This window comes from Panthera tigris, chromosome F2, assembly GCF_018350195.1.
Source record: "Panthera tigris isolate Pti1 chromosome F2, P.tigris_Pti1_mat1.1, whole genome shotgun sequence".
NCBI classification, from domain to species: domain Eukaryota; kingdom Metazoa; phylum Chordata; class Mammalia; order Carnivora; family Felidae; genus Panthera; species Panthera tigris.
The window spans coordinates 69,920,777-69,947,157 of record NC_056676.1 but is presented as its reverse complement, the minus strand read 5'-3'; the positions used below and the strand labels follow the sequence as shown (position 1 = coordinate 69,947,157).

General features: G+C 43.1%; 1 long non-coding RNA gene across 1 annotated transcript; it reads right to left on the bottom strand.

Annotated features, from left to right (window-relative positions):
* Positions 1-354: 354 nt before the first annotated feature.
* Positions 355-26,357, bottom strand: LOC122235053. The gene is made up of 3 exons (XR_006213159.1): positions 26,093-26,357; positions 9,232-9,470; positions 355-881 (listed from the first exon to the last, which is right to left on the bottom strand). It is a non-coding gene; the product is annotated as an uncharacterized LOC122235053 (long non-coding RNA).
* Between the last annotated feature and the right edge of the window lie 24 nt (positions 26,358-26,381).

The following is a 26,381-nucleotide window of genomic DNA, read 5'->3' as shown; positions in this document are numbered from 1 at the left end:
CTTTGGGGCGTATTATTGCTAGGCCCTCCGTCCTCCTGTTCAGTCCTTCTCTCTTCCAGGAATCCTTGCTCAGGTTGCAACACGCAAAAGGCATAACGGGCAACAAAGTCAGAGCCTTATCACTTGAAGGGCAAGTACGCCATTATCAAACAAGAGAGGATTTCTCAGCCAAACTCAGGCACCAACTCGCTCATGTTCCAGGATGGCTGATTCTGTGCAATGTCTCTGAGCCCGCTCATCCATCCCTCTCCCTGGACAGAGATGTCCAACCCCCCCGCCCCCCACCCAAAACCAACTGAGTTGACATGAGAAGCCTCATAGATACACACCTGTTCTGCTTACATATGGTGGCTGCATGTGGAAAAGACAGTCCACCCTGAATGGGCCACACCCTGATGAACAATGTCTTTCTTCCTTCCTCACATGCCTCTTCTGTACAGCGGCACAAATGTGTGTTCACCACACCAATTTTCCCATTGAAGCCCCACCATAGCTCTGCCAAGAAGCCATACTTATCCACCCAGTCCACTTGAGGAAACTGAGATCCAGTGGGGGAACCGAAATGAGGACCAGGCTGTTCCCAGTCAACATCCGTGCCGCTTCGACCGTGCCCCACGAAAGCAGTGTGTACGCGGGCAAAAGAACATTTTAGGTCCTGGCAGGGAGTCACTAAGCCAGGTGCAGAAAATACACCCATCAGGAACCTGGGAATCTTATCTCGGCTCCAAGGAGGACCCTACGTGGGACATCCATTAGGACGGGCCCTTCGGATCGTCTTCTCTCCAACTTCCTATTCACGTGTTAAATAAACGTTGTTCGTGCACCCACCAGCAAAATTGCCACAGGTTTTCTCAGATTCCACTGGGCTTCGGGTTTCCCATCTGTAAAATGAAAATAGTAGTATTGATTTTGCAGAGTGTTGAGAGGATTACAACTTCTGTATGAGTCTCCGGTGTGTATTAGACGTTCACTTGGGAGATAATATTCTTACACATTAATGCGGTCTTCCCAGTATTTCCTGATACTTCTGGTCTTTCCCTGACCTTCTTGCATTCTGGTGGTTAGACACAGTAGCATCAGGTGATTCAGGGAAAAGAAATATCAACAGAAGAAGAAAAAGTTTTTTCATCTCCCAAAGTTTAGATACTGGTTCCAGACACAGAATATATAAGAGGTCAGAAATAGATTTTCCCTGGGGCGCCTGGGTGGCTCAGTCAGTTAAGCATCAGACTTCAGCTCAGGTCATGATCCCCCAGTTCATGGGTTCGAGCCCTGCATCGGGCTCTGTGCTGACAGCTCAGAGCCTGCAGCCTGCTTCCCATTCTGTGTCTTCCTCTCTCTCTGCCCCTCCCCCACTCATGCTCTATCTCTCTCTCTCTTTCTCAAAAATAAATAAACATTTTTTAAAAATTAAAAAAGAAGAAATAGGCATTTCCCTTTCTCCTGAAATTAAATAAAGGTTTTGGGGATCAAAGAATAGAGGGGAGAGGAGTCCTTGAAAAGGGGCCCCTTGTCTGTCACCTGAAGGTCAGGTGAGAACGGAAGGTTGGGACTGACAGACTCTCAGAGAGTTAGGGCTCCCACAAGTGAGGGAGCCTGTGCCTTCTTTCCCAGATAGGAGCTGAGAAAGTCACAAGTCCCTAGACACTTGGTACGGTATGGGAGCAGAGGAAGTATTCACCACGTAGCCAGGAGCGACCAAGAACCAATGGATCTGAAGGGCCTTGTGAGCGACAAGGAGCACTTCCAGGGACTAGTGATAGGAGACCAGATGAGGACAAGACGGCTCAGGTGATGCCACCAAGAAGAGGTAATGACACCGAACAGATGTCTCCTCTTCCATCTTTCAAAACTTCAACACCACATGATGCTTCATTTAAAAAAGAGAGAGAGAGATGGGGCGCCTGGGTGGCTCAGTCGGTTGGGCGTCCGACTTCAGCTCCGGTCATGATCTCGCGGTTTGTGGGTTTGAGCCCCACGTTGGGCTCTATGCTGACAGCTCGGAGCCTGGAGCCTGCTTGGGATTCTGTGTCTCCTCCTCTCTCTGCCCCTCCCCTGCTCATGCTCTCTCTCTCTCTCTCTCTCTCTCAAGAGTAAATAAACACTAAAAAAGAGAGAGAGAGAGAGAAAGCACTTAGTTGCACTTAGTTGCATTCATAAGGGATAGAGCTACTAAGTTAGCTGAGATTAATTTGCTACCACCAGGAAGGCGGCATGCCATGGAGACAACGTTCTGGTAGGAGAGAAAGGACATTGTATGAGTGGTGTGCACGTTGTAGATGAAGTTTTATACCCATTGCACTGTTGTGATTACTGTGGAATATAGTGCAGGAAGGCACATAATTCAGTGCAAAAGTATATGCTTGTAAGTTTCTGGATAAAAGTGGGAGAAAGAAATAAGATCACAGAATCTCCTTCCCCAATACCTACCAAAATAAGCACAAATGAGAAAACAACAAAAAGGTAAAAATTCACCAGAGGCTACTTAATAAGAAAAAACTTTTTTTCTTAATAAGAAAAAAGACAACTTTACACAACAAACTTTGAGAGTTGCCAATAAGGAAAAGAATAGAAAATTCTGATCCACTGAAACCTGGTGACCTGTCTAATCCTCGACTTCTCAAAGACGTCTTTGAGTTTGGAGAAAAGCAGACGGGAAGAGTAAGCATGTGCAAATAGACTGCCATGGGAGTCAAAGGTCAAGAACAAACATTTCGGGTGAGAAGTGTCTACACAGCATTTTTCTATTCATCCGTCCACCCATTCAACAAATAAGTGAGTGGCTACCCTGTGCCCAGCATCCCTCTTGGCAATGAATACAGCGGGGAACAGAGCTGACGAAAGTCCCTGCCCTACGTTTGAATGGCAGTTGAGCGAGGAAGCACACGATAAAAAATAAAAGTAAAACATACAGTGTCTCTGATGATGTAAAGAGCTATGAAAAAAGAATATTAGAGAAGGGGGCAGAAGGTGCCTTGTCACCCGATGTAGAAAACAGCACAGTTAGGGAAGACCTTGCTGAAACCCTGACATCTCGGCCAAGACTTGGCGAAGCTTTGTGGCTGTCTAGGAGGGTGGTCCTGGTGGGGGAGCCCCGCCCCCCGCCAGGGAAAGTCTTGAGGAAGACATGGGCCCGGCATATCTGGGGCTCAGCAAGGAAGCCGGTATGTCTCAAGCCTAGCAAGCTAAGGGAAAGAACAGTTCCAGGGGTCGCCACAGGGGGACACCAAGATACACTGGGGCAGCGGGTGAGATTTTGAGGATGTGGAACGGGGCAGTAACATGCTTTGATGAAGAATGTCAAAGGAGTGTTAGGACAGTGGCAATGAAAATGGAGCACCGGTGAAGCAGAGGAAATCTGTGCAGAGGGAGCAGGGGCTGCTGGGACTGGATTTGTACAAAGACGGTGGAATGAATAGGAAAACACACCCAAATGGCTGGTGGTGCGCCTAACCCAGGATACGAGGTGGATCTTAGAAGAAAAAGCGTTGCGCCGAGCAGGAGCTACAGGCCTGTCCCCAGCATCCGGAAAAGTACTCAGAAAAGGAACATCCAGTCCAATCACTTTAACTACAAGTAACAAAACAAGACCAGCTGATCGAAGGCTATCTTTTCCACACTGGATCAGAGCAAAGAGAAGGTCTGGGCCAAGCTCCGCACGCAAAGCATGAGGAAAACTCGGGGAAATGGCATTTTAACTATTCGAGCATTCTAAAACACAGAAGGAAAAGGAGACACCATCTGAAAAAGGACAATAAAAATCTCAGTGTGGTGTCATTTATACAAGACTCAAAAACAAGATGATGAAGCAATACGCTGGGATGAAAAGGAAGATGGCCGGGTTAAGGAAACAATCAGGGGCCAAAGCAACATCTTTACAGATCAAATAAATAAATGCAAACCAGCAGAGAACAGACAAGGACTTCAAAGTGGACCCACTTAAAGATCACTTATATTTCTTAAGAACAGTGCCCAACAAATGGAAGAGTGTTTCACAGATGTAATTTCACAAGTTTTTCTTTCTATTAGAAAAATACTGAATCCACACATCATGAGAAGTTAATATACTAGGGGGAAAAAACCGCAATTTATACGGAGACACTGAACATACATTGATCAACATTAACTATAGAGAGTGACGTCATCTAGGCACAAAGAAGGTAGTGAGGTGGGATCCAGCTGGCCTCAGATTTCTCCCCACCGAGATTTTTTTTTCTTTTTTTCTTTTTTTAAGTTTATTTATTTACTTTTGAGAGAGAAAGATATAGCAAGAGCGTGTGCACAAGCAGGGGAGGGGCAGAGAGAGAGAATTCCAAGCAGGCTCTGTACTGTCAGTGCAGAGCCTGATGAGGGGTCTGAACTCACCAACTGTGAGATCATGACCCGAGCCGAAGTTGGACGCTGAATCCACTGAGCCATCCAGGCACCCCTCCACACCAATATTTTTCCAGAAGAAACCAGAATAATGCCCAAAAGTCCTGAGTAGGGGAAAGTGTAACTCAAGAATATTAAAACTGAAAACATTTTCAAATCTGAAAGAATTCAGGAACTATATGAGCCCTTTGGGGAAATATACTGAAGGTTAATTCAATTACAAGATGAATTTGTCTAATACACACTTGCACTCACACACACCCCCCTCTAGGGTCAAGTTATTGTTAAAAGAACTAACAATGCGGATTAAATCCATTTAAACAAAGATAAACAACAGCGCGAGAGCAAAATTATTTATTGCCGAACAGAATGTGTTATCAATTATTTCAAGTTTAAATTTATAAGAGTAACAGAAGTCATGAGGCAAAAGAGACGGAGAGAAAATATCGGTATGAATCACTTCATCCTTTATAGTAAGAGGTGAATTAGTACTGCCTGAAAAGTTAAAAGGAAAAAAAAAATGACACCAACTTAATTGATTTCATCAAGTTTTTACTTAGCCTTACGAGAGAGATGTTTGAGGAAATACTCTTGCTGGCAGTAGAGAAAAAAAAAACATGAGCTAAGTTTGAGCAATTCCTTTGGTTTCACTTCGGTTTATCTTTCTTTGGTTACATTCAAGTGAAATTAAGTAAATGTTTTATTTGAATAAGCGTGTCAAGTATGATCTCTAGTTAACTGGCTGTTTACCTACCTAAAATAGCCTTCCATACTTCTAACCTACTCATCTATGCACAGGGGTATCTGGAGTGACATCCACCAAGGGTTAATCTTGGTTATTTCTTGCTGGTGGAATTTTAGAGTGATTTGTTCTTTCTTCTTTGTGCTTTAAAGATTCTTTTTGTTTTGTTTTGAGAGGCAGACAGAGACAGGGAAAGCATGCACGAGTGGGGGAGAGGGGCAGAGAGAGAGAATGTTAAGCAGGTTCCACCCAGATGCCACCCAGGCACCCCCTTTAAAAGGTATTCTTAAAAATTATCTTTTATGAGCATTTATCACTTAATAAGAAATGAAGTTATTATTTTCTTAATGTTTGCTTTTGACGGAGAGAGAGCACACAAGCCTGTGGGGGGGGGGGGAGGGGCAGAGAGAGGAGGTCAGGATCTGAAATGGGTCCTGCACTGTCAGCACAGAGCCCAATGTGGGACTCGAACTCACCAACTGTGAGATCGTGACCTGAGCCCAAGTCAGACACTCAACCGACCGAGCGGAGCCACCCAGGCACCCCTGAAGTTACTGTTTTAGAGCCATATGTTTCCTTAAGGTTTATATCCTGGCAAATCACTGTTTGTTGGTATCCTGAAATGCGAATTATCATTCAGTTGCAGTTGATGGATTGCAAGCTCGTCACATGCCAAGTGTTCTGCAAAAGGTTTTCATAAGCATGGCCGTTTGCTCTGAAAGTCATCACTTTCTGAGCATGTTCCCATTTTAAGGATGAGGAAATTAAGGCTCAGATATGTCGAGTGATGACATCACACATTTCCAAGCAACTAAGAGCATAAACCCATGGTTCAAATTCCACATTCATTCAGCGGTTTTGTACTGAGGGCCCACTCTGTCCCTGTGTATTATTTATTCTCCACCATGGCATAATTCCTACACTTCCTCCTGAAGACTAAAAATTTTGACTAGGAATTTCTTCTTTAGATGGTCAAAGGAAAGTATATGGCAGTATTTCATACCGATTTGGAGACTCTAATTCATAAACCATCCGAAAATAATGCCTCTGTTTGGCTTTCCATTCTTCTTCTCTTTGAAGACAAAATAGTTACTGATTTTGCGTATACCCTGCAGATTTATTTTATTTAAAAAACAGAATATATTGAAATTGGAATCTGGGTGTTTGCGTACGATCCTCTCAGCTGCGTGTTTGCGCCTTGTGTTATTTTCTGCGTGTTGCTGTATTTCACGATTTCTAAAACAGTTTTTTAAAGAAGACTGTTAGACCCAAGCATGACTTCACAGTTTGTTTCACGCAATAAATTAAATTTTGATCTGTGATAAATAGTGAAACATAGATGTGTCACCATGTTTATATAAATGTATGTAGTAGGATTGTGTCTTACTGACCTATCGTTCTGTATCAAATCACAGCCATAAGTTAAAACTTTAACAACAAAAATGTATTATCCCGCAGATGCTGGGTCAGGAATCCAGGCACAGCTTAGCTGGGTATCTCTGGCTCACTCTCTCTCACAAAGCCAGAAGCAGTATCTTGAGTGGGACAACCACCACGGTGCTCAAATGGGGCGGGGCTGCCTCCAGACTAATCCGCGTGGCAGTGGGCAGGTCTCAGATCTTTGCTGGCTATGGATCAGAATCATTGGTTACTTAACCACATGGACTTTTCATAGATCTGTTCGCACCATGGCAGCTTGCCTCTCTCAGAATGAGGGATCTCAAAGAGAGGAAGAGAGACTCAAGATGGAAATTACGGTCATTTTATAACCTCATTTCAGAAGCCACATTCAATTGTTTCTGCTTTATTATATTCAGTGGAAGTGAATCACTGGGGCGCCTGGGTGGCTCCGTCGGTTAAGTGTCCGACTTCTGCTCAGGTCACCATCTCACCACTTGTGAGTTTGAGCCCCGCGTCGGGCTCTGTGCTGACAGTTCGGAGCCTGGAACCTGCTTCAGATTCTGTGTCTCCCCCTCTCTCTGCCACTCCCCTGCTCACGCTCTGTCTCCCTCTCAAAAATAAATCAACATTAAAAAAAAACAAGAAAGAAGTGAATCCCTAAATCCAGCCCTCGCTCAGGGGGAGGAGGGGAATACCACCAGGGTGTGAAGAGAGCTGAAGATGGGGGTCATTGAGAGACATGCTCACCACACACACTGGAAAGCCACGTATGAAAATGTTAACACTGGCTGCCCCCAGTGCTGGGTTGGAATTATGGGTCTCTTTTAATATTATTCTCCTTACTTCTCTGCTTGTCTAAGTTGGCCATGGTGAAGAAGTAGAAAGGGTCGAAAGCACAGACTCTGTGGTTCAATTCTGCTTTTGTTATTCACCACCTGGATAAGACATCGCCTTGCCGAGCCTCAGTTTCCCCAATGCCTATTTCTTACAGTCGTCATGGAGAGCGACATAACCTATATATAAAGCACTTACACAGTCTCACATTTTATGAGCTTATTAAGTGTAGGCGTTGATCACTAAGGAATACATATTTTTTGAAATACGAAAAAAAAGGTGGGTACAAGGCATACGAGAACAAAAAAGCGTTAGGCCATTTAACCTTGCACTTACGGTTTCACCAGCAGGGGAGGGATATGAACACCTAAGACACAGGAAAAGTGAGAGCGTACTCTATGCAAATGCTAAATTATGTAGATCAGACCATTAAATGAAGACATTAGAAATGGAAAATGGGATATGGGGCAGTTGTGGGGAGGGATACATTTCCGAGGAGGCAGGGCAAGCTGAGGATCTGATTCTGGTCATTTCCTCTTTTGCTGAGTGCGTCCTCCAAGTCAGCCACTGTGGAGAAGGCGTTGAGCAAGGCAGAATGTCCGCCTCTTCAGAAAACTCATAGTCTAGAAGGCAGGGACATCAGTAAAGAGATCCTTGTAAGATATTTGGTGCCTTCAGAGATCGAAGCAAACATTTAATCAACAGCTATTCATCGAGCACCTACTATGTGCCAAGCATTATAGAAGATGCTAGAAACCACTGCCCTCAAAGAGTTCAGTACGTCGTAGTGCTGGAGAAGGATAATAAACAGGACAATGTAACGAATGCTAAGATGAACGGAGTCTTTTTTTAATATTCATTTATTCTTTAGAGAAAGAGAGAGAGGTGGGGTGGGGGGAGCAGACAGCGAGGGAGACACAGAATCCAAACCAGGCGCCAAGCTCTGAGCTGTCAGCACAGAGCCTGACGCGGGGCTCGAACTCACTAACTGTGAGATCATGACCTGAGTCAAAGTTGGACGCTTAAGCGACTGAGCCCAGGTGCCCAGGTGCCCCCACAGAGAGTCTTTTTTTCAAAGAGATTCCATGACATGGGAGAGATGTGTGGTTTAGGAAGTCAAGGAAGATTTTGTCTGATAGGTCACATCTTAGCTGAAACCATGGTAGCCAAGCCAAAGGTTAACAGAGGGGAGTTCTAGTCAAAGGACTATCTCAAGCACAGGGTGCTATGACAGCCCAGAGAAAAAATGACATAAGTGACAGACTGCAGTCTGGAGGGTTTAGACAGGTTCATCAAGGCCAGGTGATGGAGCGTTCAAAACCACAAACAACAGGAAACAGGGTGCCTTTCTAAAATTTGCAGGGAGCAATGACTTCGTGCAAACTCCATCTATGGACAGCCTTGTGTTTCCTTCTGAGGAAGTGTGAATCAAGGGTGAGCTCAACACCCAGGTAGGAGGTGACCTTGACATCAGAGGTTGAATTCACCTGGAGCCATCCTTCCAATGATGATGTCCTTAAATGCCAGTGACACCCCCCCCCCCAGGCTAGAAGTCCACTGTAGCTCACTCTAAGCTCTGCAGAACCGCGTGGTGCCTATAGAAACAATGAGTTTCATGCATCATAGAGTATTGAAGAGAATGAGAGAGAAAAGAGAACTGTCGAAACAAACAAAACCACACCGGGACTCAACTGGGGTCCTCGGAGAAGGCATGCTCTGAGAGGGAGGGGCCAGTAGAAGCAGAGCAGAGCCAGGAACATCACAGGAGCAGTAATCGGTCCCCAGCCCTGTGGCACAACAACGGTCGGACTCCACTATTCCAAAACGGCGCAGGGCCGATTTGGACCAGTTTCTTCAGCTTGTTGACCCCCGTTTCACACCTGTGGAGTAAAGATGGTGGCCTCTATTTCACAGGCTGCATGGACAAAGCGAGATCGTCTTTATGAAAGAAGCAGTATCCACCTGCAAGCTTCTTGGCCGATCATTATTCGAACAGAGTGTCACTGTGAAGGCTTGGCCTCCAGAGTCCAAGCGTGGGTTCAAATCCCGGTCTTGCAATTACTAGCTGTGTGGTTGTAAGCACGTTACGTAACTTCTCCGGGTCTCCAATTCCTTGTCTCTAAAATGGGGGAAATAACAGCAGCTACTTCGTAAAGGGTTTTAGGAGACACAAATGATTAATTTATTTAAGATGCTAACACAACGCAGGCGTATAGTCAATTCTCAGCAAGTATCAGCTATTATTGTTATTGTAGCGGCTGTTGTTGTTATTGTAATAGTAACACCAGTACCATTTCTGGACTCTATGACCTTGATTTTTAGAACATGCTGACGGGGGTAGAAAAGTACCATATGAACGTAAATGACATTTAATTAGCTCCTCAAAGCCACTTCCTGTATGTTATGCTTTTCTCTTTTTTTAAACGTTTACTTATTTATTTTTAAAGACAGAGATAGTGGAGGAGGGGCAGAGAGAGAGGGAGAGAGAGAATCCCAAGCAGACTCCGTCCTGTCGGCGCAGAGCCCGACGTGGGGCTCGATCTCAGCAACTGTGAGATCATGACCTGAGCTGAGATCAAGAGTCGGACACTTAACTAAGTCCCCCAGCTGCCCCATATTTTATGCTTTTCAAATATAATAGCAAGTTTGCAGCATTATTTGCATATGAAATATGAGAAAAGAAAAAACTTGGAAAAGTTACATAAATTTCTCAGGATCACACTCCAGAAGAGTATGCAAGGAGTGGTCTCAAAGTTCCTGGTGCTAAATTCAGGGCTTTTCCTGATAAGCTGAGCTATCTCTCTGTACTGGGTATGCTGTGTTTTAAAAAGAGTAATTTTGATGGGGCACCTGAGTGGCTCAGTCGATTGGGCGTCTGACTTCGGCTCAGGTCATGATCTCACAGCTCGTGAGTTCGAGCCTCGCTTCGGGCTCTGTGCTGACAGCTCAGAGCCTGAGGCCTGCTTCGGATTCTGCGTTTCCCTCTCTCTCTCTCTACCCCTCCTCCACTCATGCTCTGTCTCTCTCTGCCTCAAAAATAAATAAACATTTAAAAAAAATAAATAAAAATAAAAAGAATAATTTTGAGGGGTGCCTGGTTGGCTCAGTCAGTTAAGCTTCTGACTCTTGGTTTCAGCTCAGGTCATGATTTCACAGTTTGTGAGCTCGAGCCCCATGTTGGGCTTTGTGGGGGTCGAGTGGAGCCTACTTGGGATTCTCTTTCTCTCTCTCTCTCTCTCTCTCTCACTCCCTCCCTCCCTCTCCAAACAAATAAATAAACTTTTTTTTTTTAAAGAAGAATTTTGGGGCATCTCACCAGGATTTCCCTTTAGGTTGAGCTAAAATCAAACTGTGTGTTGTTAGCGAGTCTTGTCGTTCCTTTAAAATGCGTTTGTTTTCTCTGGGATTGCCTTTCAGATTTCTCCTCCAAGAAGAAATTTTCAATTAACCATTAGCTTATGTTGCAAACATTTGTTTTTAAATGCACTCATTCATTCTTGTAGGTGATTAAGGATGATGGGTATATAAATATACAAGTACATAAATGACAAGCCAAACCATGTACATATGGTAATTTAATTTTGAGATGAGTACCGTGTTTATGCACTTCTATCAGGCCGCCTACTTTTGATGAATGTGCAATTTCTTACCCACCATTTTATCACTGCCAACATTTAAGTAAATATCCAAAGTGCGGTGCTAGAGAAAGCCATCTATGCCATACAAATAATTTGCAGCTGAGGAAAATAAGCAGTGGGCCCTTTCTAGATTCTAAATCTGGTAAATTAGTTGCTCCCTGCTATACGTGCGGCACGTTTAGCAGGTGTCCAGTGATTTGAACCATGCCCCTGGGGGCAGTGACATTGATCGTAGATGCGCTCATACATTTCGGAGAAAGTCCAACCATGTGTCTGAAAATTGCCAAGAATATCTCAGAAGCTGGCACAGATGAAAGAACTTGAGAGTTATTTAAATAGAGAGGAGACCAAACCCAGATCAGTGAGATTAGCCATGGATGAAAGAAGAGGAAGAGCATTCCAGAAAGTAGGAATCAGATGAAAACTAGCATGGTTCTGTGCAAGGACCTCTGGGAAGTTGTGTTGCTGAAGACAAAATAGCAGAGAGGAGGCAGAGGTGGGCAAAGGCCAGGTTGTGGAGGGTCTTATGTGCCGCACAGAGGGATGGGACTTTACCCCGAGGCCATGGGAAAGTTTAAGAAGTGGCCTGGCCAGGTGTGCACTTCAGGTAGATCATGCCAGTGAAAACGTGCCTTATTCCCACAGAAGGCTGGAACTCCCAGCATTCTCTGCTATTCATTCACTTTGAGTGTGGTCTGAGGCTTAGAGAGCGTTTCCAGGAAGCCAGAGACCTTCTGGGTTGCCAAAATCAACACCTAAAATCATCCCTGACTGTGAGTAAAGTTGAAATGTTAGTAGGTTTCATAGGGCTCACTGCTGAGGGATGGGAAGCCTTCAGATATGATGCAAAACCAGAATTGAGACTCGGGGTGGCCACACACTCTCCTAGGGTTTTTTGGCACCTCTCAGGGTGTTGGCTAGATCTGAGCTATTGTACAACTGTGGGTTTTGCAAACCTGACCTCGTGAGTTCCTTTCCACACCTCACCCTGCAAATTCACCCCTCTATGAAACTCTGGGGTCTCAGGGTTTAAAGTAAAATTGAAAGTTCAAAAAAAACCACAAAAGACCCCTGCTGTCATCTCCTCCCCAAACTTCTCCTGCCTAACTATACCCTCTTCCTATATTACACATCAATTTCACAGATGTTGGGTTGACTCAGGTTCCGGATGTTGTACTGAAAGGACACTGGGCTTAGAGTCCAGGCACTTGGTTTCAGTTCTGGTTCTGCAGCTTGCTTTCTTTATTTTATTTTATTTTTTAAATTTTTATTTAGTTTTGAGAGACAGAGAGAATGGGTGGGGGAGGGGCAGAGAGAGAGGGAGGCACAGAATCCGAAGTGGGCTTCAGGCTCTGAACTGTCAGCACAGAGCCTGATACGGGGCTCAAACTCATGAACCGTGAGATCATGACCCGAGCCGAAGTCGGACGCTTAACCGACTGAGCCACCCAGAAGCCTCTGGTTCTGCAGCTTTCTGACCATCTGACCTGTCCATCCATTTAATATTTTTAGCCTCAACTTGCCCATCGGGAAAATAGGAAATTAGCTAGATGTTGCCTGAAGGAACTTTAAACTCTCTAATAGTCTGTGATGACCAGAACATCCTATTACTTGTCATTGGCCCAGATGCTGAAAAGTGATAAAATGAAACAAGCCACGATCCCCATCATCATGGTTCAGCCATGATGTTCAAAATGGGCAGGTATCCAAATGATGTCACGGGGAGATACTGACTGACATGGAAAACTCTTCAGCTCTATTGTCAAGTGAGAAAAGAGGCTACGGAGAAGTATAATATGGTATCTATTTTTGTAAAATAAATGTATGCATAGAAAAAATATCCAAAGGACAATTTCAGTGGTCATCTCTGGTCATGAAATTTTCTTTGGTTAGTTTGTTTTGATTTTTTTTTTTTTTTTACAAAGAAGGTGCCTTATATTGAAGTAATAAATCTTATAAAATAGTGAGAGTTATTTTCTGGTGCATCATTATGGATCATTAACCATTCTTATGGGGAATTAGTGAAGACTTCACAGATAGCATGACATTTAATCTAAAATGTGATCATCAAATAAGAGTAATTTATTTCTTACCAACCTCTCTACCCATCCATCGTCCCATTCTTTTCTCCTAAATAGATCGTGTGGTTTCTTAGAGTTAGCATGACTTCCCCCACTAAAGCACACACTATTTGAAGGCAAAACGCAATTCTTCTGGTTCTACCATATACTCTCTAAAATAGCAAGCATTTGTCCCTCATGATATACAGAGTAAATAAACTTGCGCTTATGATGAGGGTTTTGTTGAAGGTAGGCGTGTGATTAACACCCAACTCTGTGGGCACTTGTGCAAAAATCTGTGGTCTCCGATTTCTCAGTCTTCCAAATCTAAGGTCATGAGTTCACTTCCTGCATCTCTTAGCTTCATTGTCTTGTTTTGTGGCTCAAACCCAAATCCCAACAAAGTGTGGCAGTCACTGTACTGGAGAAGCTGAGTAGAGATAGAGGAATAAACTAGCAAAGCACAAGGGACCAAAGATGTGGATGGATGGTCCTATTCTATGCAGAAGCAAGGAGTCATTAGGAGAGGGCAGAGAGATGGAAGGGATGGAGGGAGAAGAGAGAAAGGAAGAAATTTCACTTCTTGGATCTACACGAAAACAAGGTGAAATGAGTCTTGGGAAAAGAATAGTCGTCAGCTTCGCTGCAACTCACTACCATCTATCTACATGCCAACAATGCCCAAATGTGTGTCTCTGGCTTAGACCCATCTCATAAATTCCAGATTAGTATATTCAGCTCTGTGTTTGAGATGTCCACTTGGATGCTTAACCAAACTCTCCAGCTCAGCATGTCCCAGAGTTCTTGATCCTTCCTCCCCAAACCTAGGCTATCTTGCAGCTTCTCCGTCTCAGTGGATACCAGTCTCATCTTTCTGGTTGCTTAGGCCAGACTCTAAAAATAGGAGTCAGCTGTGCTGTTTCCCTTTCAATTTGTCAGGAAATACTCTTGATTCTGTCTTCAAAAGGTATCAGAATCCAATCGTTCTTCACCAACCCCACCACTACCAGTCTGGTCCAAGCCATCATCATCTTTTGTCTGCATTACTGCAATAACCTCCTGACTTCCTCCCACCTTCTCTTATAACCCCTGTAGTCTCTTCTAAGCACAGCAGCTAAGTATCCTCCTAAGACATTTATGCCTCCCTCCTGATAAAAATGTTGCACTGGCTCCCCATTTCAATCAAATAAAACTCGAAGTTTTTTGTAGACAGTGGTCTACCAGACCCAATGTGATCTAGCCCAATGTGATTACTTCTCCTGCCTCATCTCACTCAGGTTTTGCCCCATGATTTTCCTTACCACTCCTCCTACACAATTATCCACTGACTGATTACTATTCGTTGTGGTGTGGATACAGTTTATCTCACTGTTGAGTAATATATATAGCTAATATTTGAAATCCCATATTGCATAACCATTAATAAATTATGTCTGTATATCGTATTTCATTGAATCCTCATAATAGTGTTGTGGACTAAGTATTCCTTTTCCCATTTTACATACAATATATCTGTCTTCAGAGAGGTTAAACAACTTGTTGAGGGTCACATGGTTGGTAATTTGTGTGCTCGTATTCAAATACAGGTCTACTTGACTCTAATGGGGAAAAGGAGGACTACCTGTGGATTGATTTCTATTAAATTCAGATCCTTACATTAATAATCTCATTTAATTCCTCTTAATCTATCATTTTCCCTCCTTCTATTATGCCCTACTCCATTAGGCAAGGTTCTGTACATAGCAAATGATCACAGAATGTTGATGAGCATCATCATCATCACCATGTCATTGCAAATTCTATTTTGAGTCTTTGCTTCAGTCATCATGGGTCATGTTCTATTTATTTCTTCATTCATGCACTAAATAAAGAGACTTGTGGGCAGCAAGGCTGGAGAGTTAAATTCAGTTGGGCAGTAATTGTTTGCGTTTCTTTTTCTACTTTCTAAAAATTGTTCTCACTATCTGCTCTGGGGCCATTCCCAAAGGAATTCTTGGTTCCTTGCGTTCCTACCTAATTCCCTTCCCACCAGCCATGCAGTTATTCAACGTGCCAATTGTCTGTTCCCAAGTGGCCTCTTTGTTCTCTTTGGTAAACATCAGTATGATCTAACCATTATGGTCCTAAATGGTCCACCTATATCCTTGAATATAACCCTTTTATTTTCCCCTTTGCAGAAACTGTTCAGAGCTTGGCCAGTTATCTAGTCAAAAGTGTTTAGCACCTAATACAGGACAATCTTTGATTTAGGAATTGGGAATAGACAGAGATAGGACACTTGGTCCTGTATGGTTCATCAACGAAGAGAGAGAAGAAGTGAGGTCATTGTGGTCTGTTCCTGGGTTATAAATCTGAGCTGAAAGTTACCTAAGACATTGGTCAATCTCCATTTCACAGATATTAAAACTGAGTCCTAGATTTTTTGAAAGCAGTTTCCAGTTTTTTATACCAATTATTTTTATCCCAACAGGTTTTAAATTTCTTAAAGATTGTGTATCCATTTTTTAAAATACTACATTAAGCAATTTTAATGTTTCACAGTCTTGTTAATTGAAGATGCCAATTAGAGCTTCTAATTAGCATGAGGTTGTGTTGCTACACTAAATTGATTTCATTTCAGCAAAATTAGAAAACTTTGACATTTTGCTGATCCTATGCACTAATCAGAAAGCTAAACATAGTTTTTTCCATTGTAATCTCCACTGTGTGTGTGTGTGTGTGTGTGTGTGTGTGTGTGTATGCCTGGGGATTCAAGAAGTATAGTTTAAGAAAACTTGATAGGGTGGGAGTATAAGAATGCCAATGTCAAGACCAGAGTCCTGAGTTTTGTACTGTACTCGTATCTTTTCATACATTATTCATTCAACAACCATTCCCTGAGCCCAGCTGTGCACTGGCCATTCTTATATATAGTGTGACACAAAATGCTGCAGAAGCCTTCAAGAAGAAAGCTGGGACATATGGTCTTGTGAGCAGAAAACCATTCAAAGCAGTTGGACCAAGTGGAGGCACAATGAGCAGAGAGCGGAGGGATGGGGGAGGTAGGGAGGGATCGAATTTTTAAAGAATTTACATAGCATCCCAAGGAATTTGAACTTTATTTCATAAGCAGTACGTGGCCAAGGAAGGCTCTGAATGAGGAAAATGACATGGTCAGTTCGTATTTTCTAGAAGCAGCAATGTGGAATGTATTAGCATGGGAGAAGAGATCAGAGTAAGGAGACCAAATCAGAGTCTATCACGGTAATCTAAGCAAGAATGTATGAGAGCAAAAAACAGTGGGAAGGGAGAAGTAAAAGGGAATTGATATGAAAAATACTCAGTGTATTAGGTTGCACTAGAGAAGCAGGGAGGAGGAGTCATAAATTGTTGTATATGTCCTATCAGTCAATTTAGCAGTCTCTTTCAGCCTCCTTTTTGAGTTCAGCATGTTCCACGGGACCCTCTCCAAATTGATGTCAGCTTGTTAGACCAGAAGTAGACACCTGACTCCAAATGGGTCAAAATATCTTTTTTGGATATCTTACAGTAAGTCATTGGAGCCTCCATTCACTGGAAAGTCTTGGAGATTAAGGTGGGCATCATAGAGACTCGAGGGCTAAAGGCCATATTGGGCTATGGACAAGTAGTTGAATGTAGTATCTTGGGTGGAGAATGCAGATGATTCATAAAGGAAGAGGGAAATAATGAAGGACCATGTCATCCCAAAGATGAGGCAGGAAGGAAGGATAGGGGAAAAGGACATGGGGACAGAGACAGAGACCTGCATAGTGCCTCATAGTGTCTGAATCATAAGAAAACAAATGGGAAATCATTCCTCCTCAGCAACAAGAAGACTTAGCCATCCCACCTGAAGAACGTGTTGAATGGAGTGTGTACTCCACTCTAGAGCTGTTCCAGGACACAGAAGAAGAGAACCTGGGAAAGACCTTAGAAAGCATTGTGACCCTGCTACCATTAAGACCAAACATGACATAAAGAAGCTGTGGCACATAAGTGCTTTAGAAATGTGACAAATCAAAGTATTTGCCTATTTTTAAAGAAAGAGAGCCTTTCACAGGAACAATTGGGTAACCACAGCCATTATATTTACATATTCATTTAGCAGTAGTAAATTGTAATGCCACATTTGGGGGATTCGGGGTTTTCTAAAGAATGTCTGTGGTGGGAGAGTCACAACAAGTCTCACTGAGGAAAAATAGAAATGATATGTGCTGGCCATTGTTCCAAGTGGACACAGAATCACAGGAATTGGCAAGACATTTCCCACCCTGGAGAAGCCTGCATCCCAGAGGACATGACCGTATAATGCTAAGTATTTTGGTGGAATGTTGAACAAGAAGCCCTAAGACTCAAAGTAGGGTCACTTGCATGAGCCAAGGAGAGATGGAGAAGTATTTTCCAAGGAGGAGGCAATTGAGTTTTACAGGAGGAGCAAATGTCAATTGGACAACCAAACTGGAAGAGTACATAGTGATGGAGTTACCACACATTTCCTCTCAGCGGTATTTCATACATGTAGGCACTGATCTAAAACAAAACGAAGCCTTGTGGAAGCAGGGTCTATTTTCTTTTAATTAACTCCCTCTTTGGGTCCAACCCCACTTCACATATCTGGTGGTACACTTTCATACGTTGGTAAACCCCATGTGAGCTTTGAAGTACAACAGATCTGCCCGTAAGATCTGCCCACTAATGGGAAATTCTGACATTTCCTAAGTGTAACTTTGAGCGAGCTGCTTAATAGCCTTGTGCCTCAATGTTCTAAAACAGGGGCCACTACCTACTTTCACGGACGGCGTCAAGAAGCATACCATATAAAGTACGTAGGGTGCGCAACGCATTTCTGGTAATACAGAAAATACTTGAAACAAGTTAATTAAGAACAAGCTTATGCTTTCAATCCCATTATTCCACAAAATCACTTCAAAAATGTAAATGCGTTGACAAATGTGATTCATTCATTTACTCCCTCTTTCTGAAAATATTACAGGAAGCTGAGAAAGGAATAATTTTACCTGTTACGTCTATTCAAACAAAAACACCTACCGCTCACACCTCACTAAAGCTCCCTCCCGGTGTTTATCCACCATACCTACAATTTTAAATGGCTTAAATTCTAGCATACATTTAATTATATCTCCTGCTTCTTTGGGGCTAACATTATTTACAGAAATTTTCTCTTTTGCTACATTTTCCCTTTTAATTATTGTTCAAAATTCTTTAGTACTGACATATCATAGTTTATTCAACTTGCTCTCTATTGTTAGATTTTTGAATTATTTGCAATCTTACGATGTTAACAATAATATTGTATTGCCTTCACTTATTCCATAAAGATTTATTGAGTGCGTACTACGTACGAAACACTACCCTCACTGTGGATTCAGGAAATTTGTTCTGGCAGAAATTCCACTTGCAAGGAATTTTCAGTCTAGTAGAGTACAGCTAGATCAGCAGGTAGATAAACACATGCAATCAGAGGAATTCCATGGTAGCTACAAGAGGTGCTAAGTTACTTTTCTAGAACAAGTGACTCTATTTAGCTAAAATTCAGGATTAGTTCAAGCAAAACACAGGGAAACTAAATTGGAATCGTTAGGACAGATCACACAAGGTCCTGAACTCAGAATTAGAGACCCTAGAATACTTTCTGTGATTGCTGGGTCACCGTGCACTGGGGCATCATGGAATAATGGTTAGAAGAGCACAGATCCAACAATAAGATGTTTGTGAAATAAATCATGATATGTACAAATAATGGAATACCGTGAAACCATTAAATAAGTGGTAGAAGAGTAAGTAATGGTTTGAAAATGATTTATAATGTTACTATACAGGGGCACCTGGGTGGCTCAGTCGGTTCAGTGTCCGACTTCAGCTCAGGTCATGATCTCACAAACTGTGAGTTCAGGCCCTGCGTCGGGCTCTGTGCTGACAGCTCAGAGCCTGGAGCCTGCTTCAGATTCTGTGTCTCCCTCTCTCTCTGCTCCTCCCCTGCTCAAACTCTCTGTCTCTCTCTCCCTCTCTCTCTGTAAAATATATAAACGTTAAAAAAATTTTTTAAAATGTTACTATACAGAAAAGTAAGATTATAAAGCAATGCATCCAGTATGATCCCAATTTTGTATCAGAAACAAAATGTAGGGAAAAAGTGGGAAATGTTTGCTTAGATTTCTTTGTGGTTATTTCAAAGTCTAGGAATTATGAGTGATTTCATTTTCTTCTTTGTGCTTTGCTTTCATTTTTGTTTTTATGTTTTTCATTTTTAAATTAAGCACTCAATATATCCCTAATAATTCAGCATCTGGATTGTTTCCAATTTCTATACTGGAAGTAATGGTTTAATGTTCATCCTTGTACATAAATATATGTATAGATCTCTGTTAATTCATGTAAGTGGAATTTGGGAGTCAAGAGGTATGCTCACAGGATTATATATTACTTTGGTATTAAATTTTTTAACTTAAAAAAAAAAGCCACGATAGAAGCAGGCTATGTTTGAACGTGAATGCCACCATCCCTAGAATATAATCTCAAGCAAATTCTATTAGTTTCCTGTGCCTCGCTCTACTCTTTTAAAAAATTTTTTAACGTTTATTCATTTTTTGAGAGACGGAGAGGGACAGAGCATGAGTGGGGGAGGAGAAGAGAGAGAGGGAGACGCAGAATCCAAAGCAGGCTCCAGGCTCCGAGCTGACAGCACAGAGCCTGAGGTGGAGCTCGAACTCACAAACCGTGAGATCATGTCCTAAGCCAAAGTGGATGCTCAACGGACTGAGCCACCCAGGCGCCCCATCGTTCCACTCTTTTAAATGAGGATGTTAATTGTTCTTCCTCATGGGGTTGTAAACATTGGATGCATTAACTCCCATAAAGACTTACAACGGCGCCCAACACATAGTGAGTGCTCAATATATTTTAAAAATCATGAATTTGTACCATTGATAATACAACGAAGGTTTTCTTATCTTGTTTTCCCTGATGCATTTTTTGTCATTTAATGTGTTCTATTACGACAGTATCTCGCTTAAGTAATTAATCCTTTACTGAACCAATCCCCCAATTAATCTTTTATTCTCACAATTTCTTCCTATTGCCCCTTTAAAAACCACTCTTTAAGGATAATACTCAGGTAGTGAGATCTGAACCTTTTTTTTTTTTTTATTGCTCTTGATATGAAAGTGTATTTGTAAATATTCTCGAAAGTACCCAACCCCTGGTCACAATATATTTTGGCATGGAAGTGAGTTAGTAGTTCTACAGTGTCAAAATCAATTTTGAAGGAACACGGGATCCCTAAAGGATTTCAAGCTTCCCTTTTCAAGGGAATATTACAGCCAGAACGAGCGTTCCTTCCCAACACTTCCCTCTGGGGCCTCATGGAGCTACCAGATGAAAGCAGGCCACACAGGTCTTTTTCACAAAGTGGAAGGCACTCCCGTCAGAAGTAAGTACTTATCACCCAAGGAAGTATCCCTTCAATTTTTTGGTTTTGTAGAACATAATCCTATCACGTGAAATACTCTGTTAAACAAAGCCTTACTTGCAAGATGAGACTCCTTCAGCATTCAGAAGCACTCCGTATGCTCTCAAAAGAGAGGAGTCCTTCTCAGAATTCTTTGCACTTCCCCCTACGTATCTGTAACTGATAGAAGAATCCCAGTGACTCACCGCAAGGAGCTGACTGGAAGTCCGGGTAGCTAGATTTTAGACTTACTGCACTGCTAATGACCTGGATGACCTTGCACTCGTAGTTACAATGCAACTTCTCCCAACAACTTTCCATCCGTAGAAATGAGGCATAGAAGCAGCTGATGTCCAAGGTTCGGTTTGGTCCAACACACCTTTCCTTTTTTTGTGGTTTCTTTCTAGACTTGGCTCAGCGTCAGGAATGCAGAAATCAGTCATTAAATATTACAATGGAACTCCCCTCAGCACTTAGAGGGAGAGCGAAATTCATGTGCTAATATCTTCTTCCTTAACACACAACCCGTGTTTATGAGGTACCTACCAGGTGCTGGTACTTTTACATGGTGGAAACACATTAGGAGCAAAATAGAAACAGTCTCTGTCCTTTGAAGTTTACAGTGCATCAGATAGTGACACAAGGGATGATAATTAAGTTTGATAGGTACGGCGACCTCAGGGGTAACCAGCTTTGAGAGACTATGGTTCTAAAGCTGGACCAACAGTAGAGGAGACACTGAGGTATCGGTTTCTTTAAACAACCTTCCCTAGCCGTTCCCAACACCCTTAGCTTAGGCTAAGGACACGTGCCTCCTTGGGGCTCTTACAGCAAGCACCCTGCGTTTACTGCCATCTGACCCATCAATACGTTGCATTGAAAATATCTGCACATATGTGTCTGCCCCACTAGACGGTACCATCCTCAAGAAGAAGGACCATTTCTGTTTCATTTTGTGCCTCCACCTATGACCTCTACTTTAGCACACAGCACAGATCTTGACACCTAGTTAGCCCAGAAAAAACGTTTGTTGAATAGACACAAGGCCTAATCCGCTCCCAGTTTGAGAAGAGCAATGACTGATGGTGGAACTCAAGATATAATCAGAGTTCAATCAGCTCAAGAGTCAAGGTCCAACTCAGGCCAACCAAGTACTGTTTTACTTAGAGGACACCCAAATACAGGCAATTCTTTGATTATCTCCATTCTCATGTAGAGTGTTCTTTTATGGCCATATATCTTTAATTTCCCCCCTTTGAAAAGCTCCCTTAGAGCACGGAAGCGTAAAGAGATGATGTTGGCCAAGCCCTTTGACCTCTCTGCAAGAAGGTGAACACACACACGCATACACGCACACGCAGAAGATCCTGACATTCCTCGGGCTTTTTCTTTTCCATATTGAGATCTTATCAACAGGCGGTCCCTCTCATTTCAGGATACGTGTCTCTAATAAACTCAGTAGAAGGACAAAATAAACCAACGCACTCAGACACAACTCCGAGGCACCGGCAGCCTCTTGCTGTTGTCTAAAAGCAGACGAGCAGCATTGCAACCGACTTCTGCGGCACCTCTGTCGGGCAACCTTTTTCCAACTTGAATCAGAGGGGAAGCCAGCTTCATGTCTGGGGGTCTGCAGGTTCGTTACCGGCTAACACCTCTGCTTCCTCCATCACCTGGCCCTGGTCTGTCTCTCCTCCTGTCATTTCTTTAGTTCTTCCTTGCTCTTGATAAGCTATGTCTCTGTTCTCCCCGAAAGCCCGGCTTTCTTCCACCTCCTTGCCTTTGCACCGAATGAACTCTGGCACCAATACTCCCCCACTTCCCAAACCATCTGCATGCCTTCAAGTCTCTCCCATTTTCAAGGTCCAACTCACAGAGCAAATGCTCCAAAATGTCTTTTCTCAATGCTTCAGCTTAATATAGCTTCTCCCTCCTCTGAGCTTTATATGGAACCCTCTATTTATATATATTCTTCTTATAACTTCCTGCCTGTTCTGGGAGTTCACGGACTGGCCTTATCTTCCCTGCTGGCTGCAAGTTCCCCGAAGGATGATTCATTGCCATGTTCCCAGCACCCAGCATGTGAAAGACGCTCAACACACTGGAGACTATGGCATGGATTAGTAGGGCCCCATCTTGGATTTCTCATTCTTCACAGTAATAGATGAATCTGGTGTTTGCAAGGAAACGCGATAGGCTTAGTTGCTAAAGAATGTCCCAAATTGTGTCCTTTGTTCTCTGTGGTCCGCCCCCACGTAGGCTGATTCTTGAGTGGAAAACATTCGATTTCAAGGGAACAGTGTGAGCAAAGGCACAGGGATGTGAACAGACATTGACTCTTCCGTAAACTGTCGTGTGACTTGAATGCAGAGTCTTTACTGGGAGAAGAGATACCACTGGAAAGATAGAGAAAATTTCATGGTAGACACACTCACACGTCCCACGAAGGGGCTGGAACTTTATCCAGTGACAACTGAAGGGAGTCACCATAAGATGTTACACATGTGTGGGTTTTTTTTTATTTTTTTTTAAAGTTTTTATTTATTCTGAGAGAGAGGGAACGAGCATCAGCGGGAAAGGGGCAGAGAGAGAGGGCGAGAGACGGAATCCCAAGCAGGCTCCGCACTATCAGCACACAGCCCAAAGCGAGACTTGAATTGACGAACCATGAGATCATGACCTGAGCCAAAGTTGGACGCTTAACCCACTGAGCCACCCAGGTGCCCCTGCACGTGTGTTCCCGAAAGACGACCCTGGATATCATGTGAATAAGAGCCTAGAGAGGGACAAGGTGACAAGCTAAGAGAAAGTTCATTGTGATTCACTGATGGTACAGTTTCTTCTGACTTACCCTGGGGTAGAACAGGAGAAAAGGCAAATCTGTACAGGATGCAAACACCTTTTCTGCAATTAAAAAAAATCTGCAAAACACAAATGAGCTAACTGTACACGGAAGCCTTCAAAAACCAAAGCGACACACACGTGTAAGCTATGCGTCCCCTCAGGCTGAGGGAAGAATGCAGCTTCCAATTAAGTCCTGTTTCGAGGCACATCATATTTATTCATTTTATTCGCACCGTGATTTACATCTATTTTTATATGAAACATCCATTGTTCCCGAGACCATGGGGAGGAGAAGAGTGCTCCAGAAGCTTGCAGAGTTGAGGGAGAGGAGCAAATCACAGATGGATAAATTCTAAAGTGTATTTTAAAGTAAAAGTCCAGGGGCGCATGGGTGGCTCAGTCGGTTAAGCACCCGACTTCAGCTCAGGTCATGATCTCACAGTCTGTGAGTTCGAGCCCCGCGTCAAGCTTTGTGCTGACAGTTCGGAGCCTGGAGCCTGCTTCAGATTCTGTGTCTCCCTCTCTCTCTCTCTCTCTCTCTCTCTCTCTCTCTCTCTTTCTGCCCCTCCCCTCCTCTTAAAAATAATTAAACATTAAAAAATATTAATAATAAAAGTCCAAAGAATTTTTGTTCCTTTTCGGCTCAAGTTTTCATGCTAATGTGTCTTTTGGGTAAATTTTCATGCATTTCTGTCCTGGGATTTGTGGCCAAACCCAAGGTAAATGACTAGTGTTTACTGAAGAAGTTATTCTCCTTCATCTTGGTTCCCTTTTTTCTTCTGTTTTGGATAATCTACTTTCCTGTGGCTGCCATTTTGAGAGTTCTAAAAATAATATGTAAAGAGAGCTGATCAGTGAAGAGAAATCTGAGGTGAAGAAGGAACTCAGAATCAGTACCTTGAATTATTGAAGTTCTTTCTTCTTGACTGAGAAAACTGAAGAATATTTGATGAAGATCCATATTGCAGAAACTCTTGTCCAAAATTTAGTATGAATTCTCTAGACTCCGTTTTCCCACCTAATAAGTGGGTTGACAATAATACTGTCTAAGCTTTGGAGCGCATTACTCTATATTCTCTATCTCAGGGGTCAGCAACCATAGTTTGTGGACTAAATCCCTCAAGCCACTTGCTTTTGTATAGCCAGAGGGCTAGGGAAGAGTTTATACATTTTAAAATAATTTGGGGAAATCAAAACAATAACGGTGTTTTGCGACACATAAAAAGGTTATGCAATCAAATTTCAGGATCCATAAATAAAATCTCCTTAACATACAGCATTCATTCACCTATTATAATACTTTCCAGGGATGCCTGGGTGGCCCAGTCGGTGAAGCATCCGACTTCAGCTCAGGTCATGATCTCACACTCCGTGAGTTCGAGCCCCGCGTCAGTCGGGCTCTGTGCTGACAGCTCAGAGCCTGGAGCCTGCTTCCGATTCTGTGTCTCCCCCTCTCTCTGCCCCTCCCTTGCTCATTCTCTGTCTCTCTCTGTCTCAAAAATAAATAAAAACATTAAAACAAATTTATAATACCTTCCACCATAGGGATATCAGGCTGCCATAACAACATACCGTAGACCAGGTGGCTCAAACAAAAATATATATATATTTCTTATAGTTCTGGAGCCCAGAAGTTCAAGATCAAGGTGCTGCCAGATCCACTGTCTAGTGAGAACCCTCTTCCTGTTTCACAGACAGCTGTCTATTCATTGTGTCCCCAAAAGGTAAAGAGCAGAGATAGATCTAGTCTCTCTCTCATCCTTTAGGGACACTAATCCCATTGTAGGGGCTCCACCCGCACGACCTCCTCTAAACCTAATTACCTTCCAATGACCTCAATTCCAAATGCCATCACATTGGGAGGGGGGGCGGCGGCAAGGTCTCAACACATGAGTTTTGGAGAGACACAAATTTGCCCACAGAGTGCAGTAGCTGCAACAGAGACCATATGGCCGGCAAACCCTCACATAGTTGCTATCTGGTCCTTTACAGGAAAACTCTGCTGACCTCTGCTCTACGTTTTTAACAGCCCTATGAGTGTTCCCCCCTGTTTTGCCATTTTACAGGTGAGGAGACTGGAGCACCAAGAATGACTTGTTCTAGTTGACTGTCACACAGCTAGGAAGTGGGTTCAGGATCTGCACTGCCCAGACAGACTCCAGAAGGTTCACTCTCATACTCTATATAACACTGTCTTCCTAATATTCTGGGCTTCACCTCGAAGCCGCCACTCGGAACCCCCTGAATGAATTTCAAGTTGAAGCCCCATTGCCTCTAAGAAGAACTTCTCCTCTACCCCAGCCTCTATTTCTCTGTTTCCTTACCAGATTTCCATGTCACTTACTGTCAGTTCCATTCTTGGCTCACAGTCACGTGCGTGCCTGTGTCCCTCTCCCAAGAAATGAGAAGACTGCCGAGAACAGGCAGGTGCCCTCGCCCTTACACCCTGGCCCTCAGTGCAGTGCCTGACTTGTAACGAGCTCAGGAAATGCGGGCTGATCGAAAAAATGTTACTTGGTAAACAAGGGTGATCTCTGTACCCTCTACTGAGGTCAACTCACTTACAACAGGGATTAAAACCTTCACCCTCCTATGTGAAAATGATGCCAAGGCCCAGTGGTTCATTATTAGAGATTCCCTGCATTGGTTGAAAATGAAAATAAAGACATTATTTATTGACAAATAAGCAATTGACAAAGGTGTGTGAACCAGCCCATAGATGGGGACTCACTGCTTTGGGGTTATTTGGACGTGCCATTTTCAGGTGTTCACTCTCACTTTGTCCTTTCAGTTGCTAGCTGGGTCACTCCACTTATCTCTTCAAGAGCCTTTATTGACATACCAGTAGCTACAGAATCAAATCCAGTTTCCTTGGCTGGACATTCAGAGTCCTCATGGGTTTGATCCCAACTAACTTTCTGTGACGGTTACTCTAAATTCTTGATCAGATATATTGTTTATATCTGTTTTGAGCCATTCTTTAGCTGTCATTTCTTCCCGGAATTTCTTTTGAGGAGAAT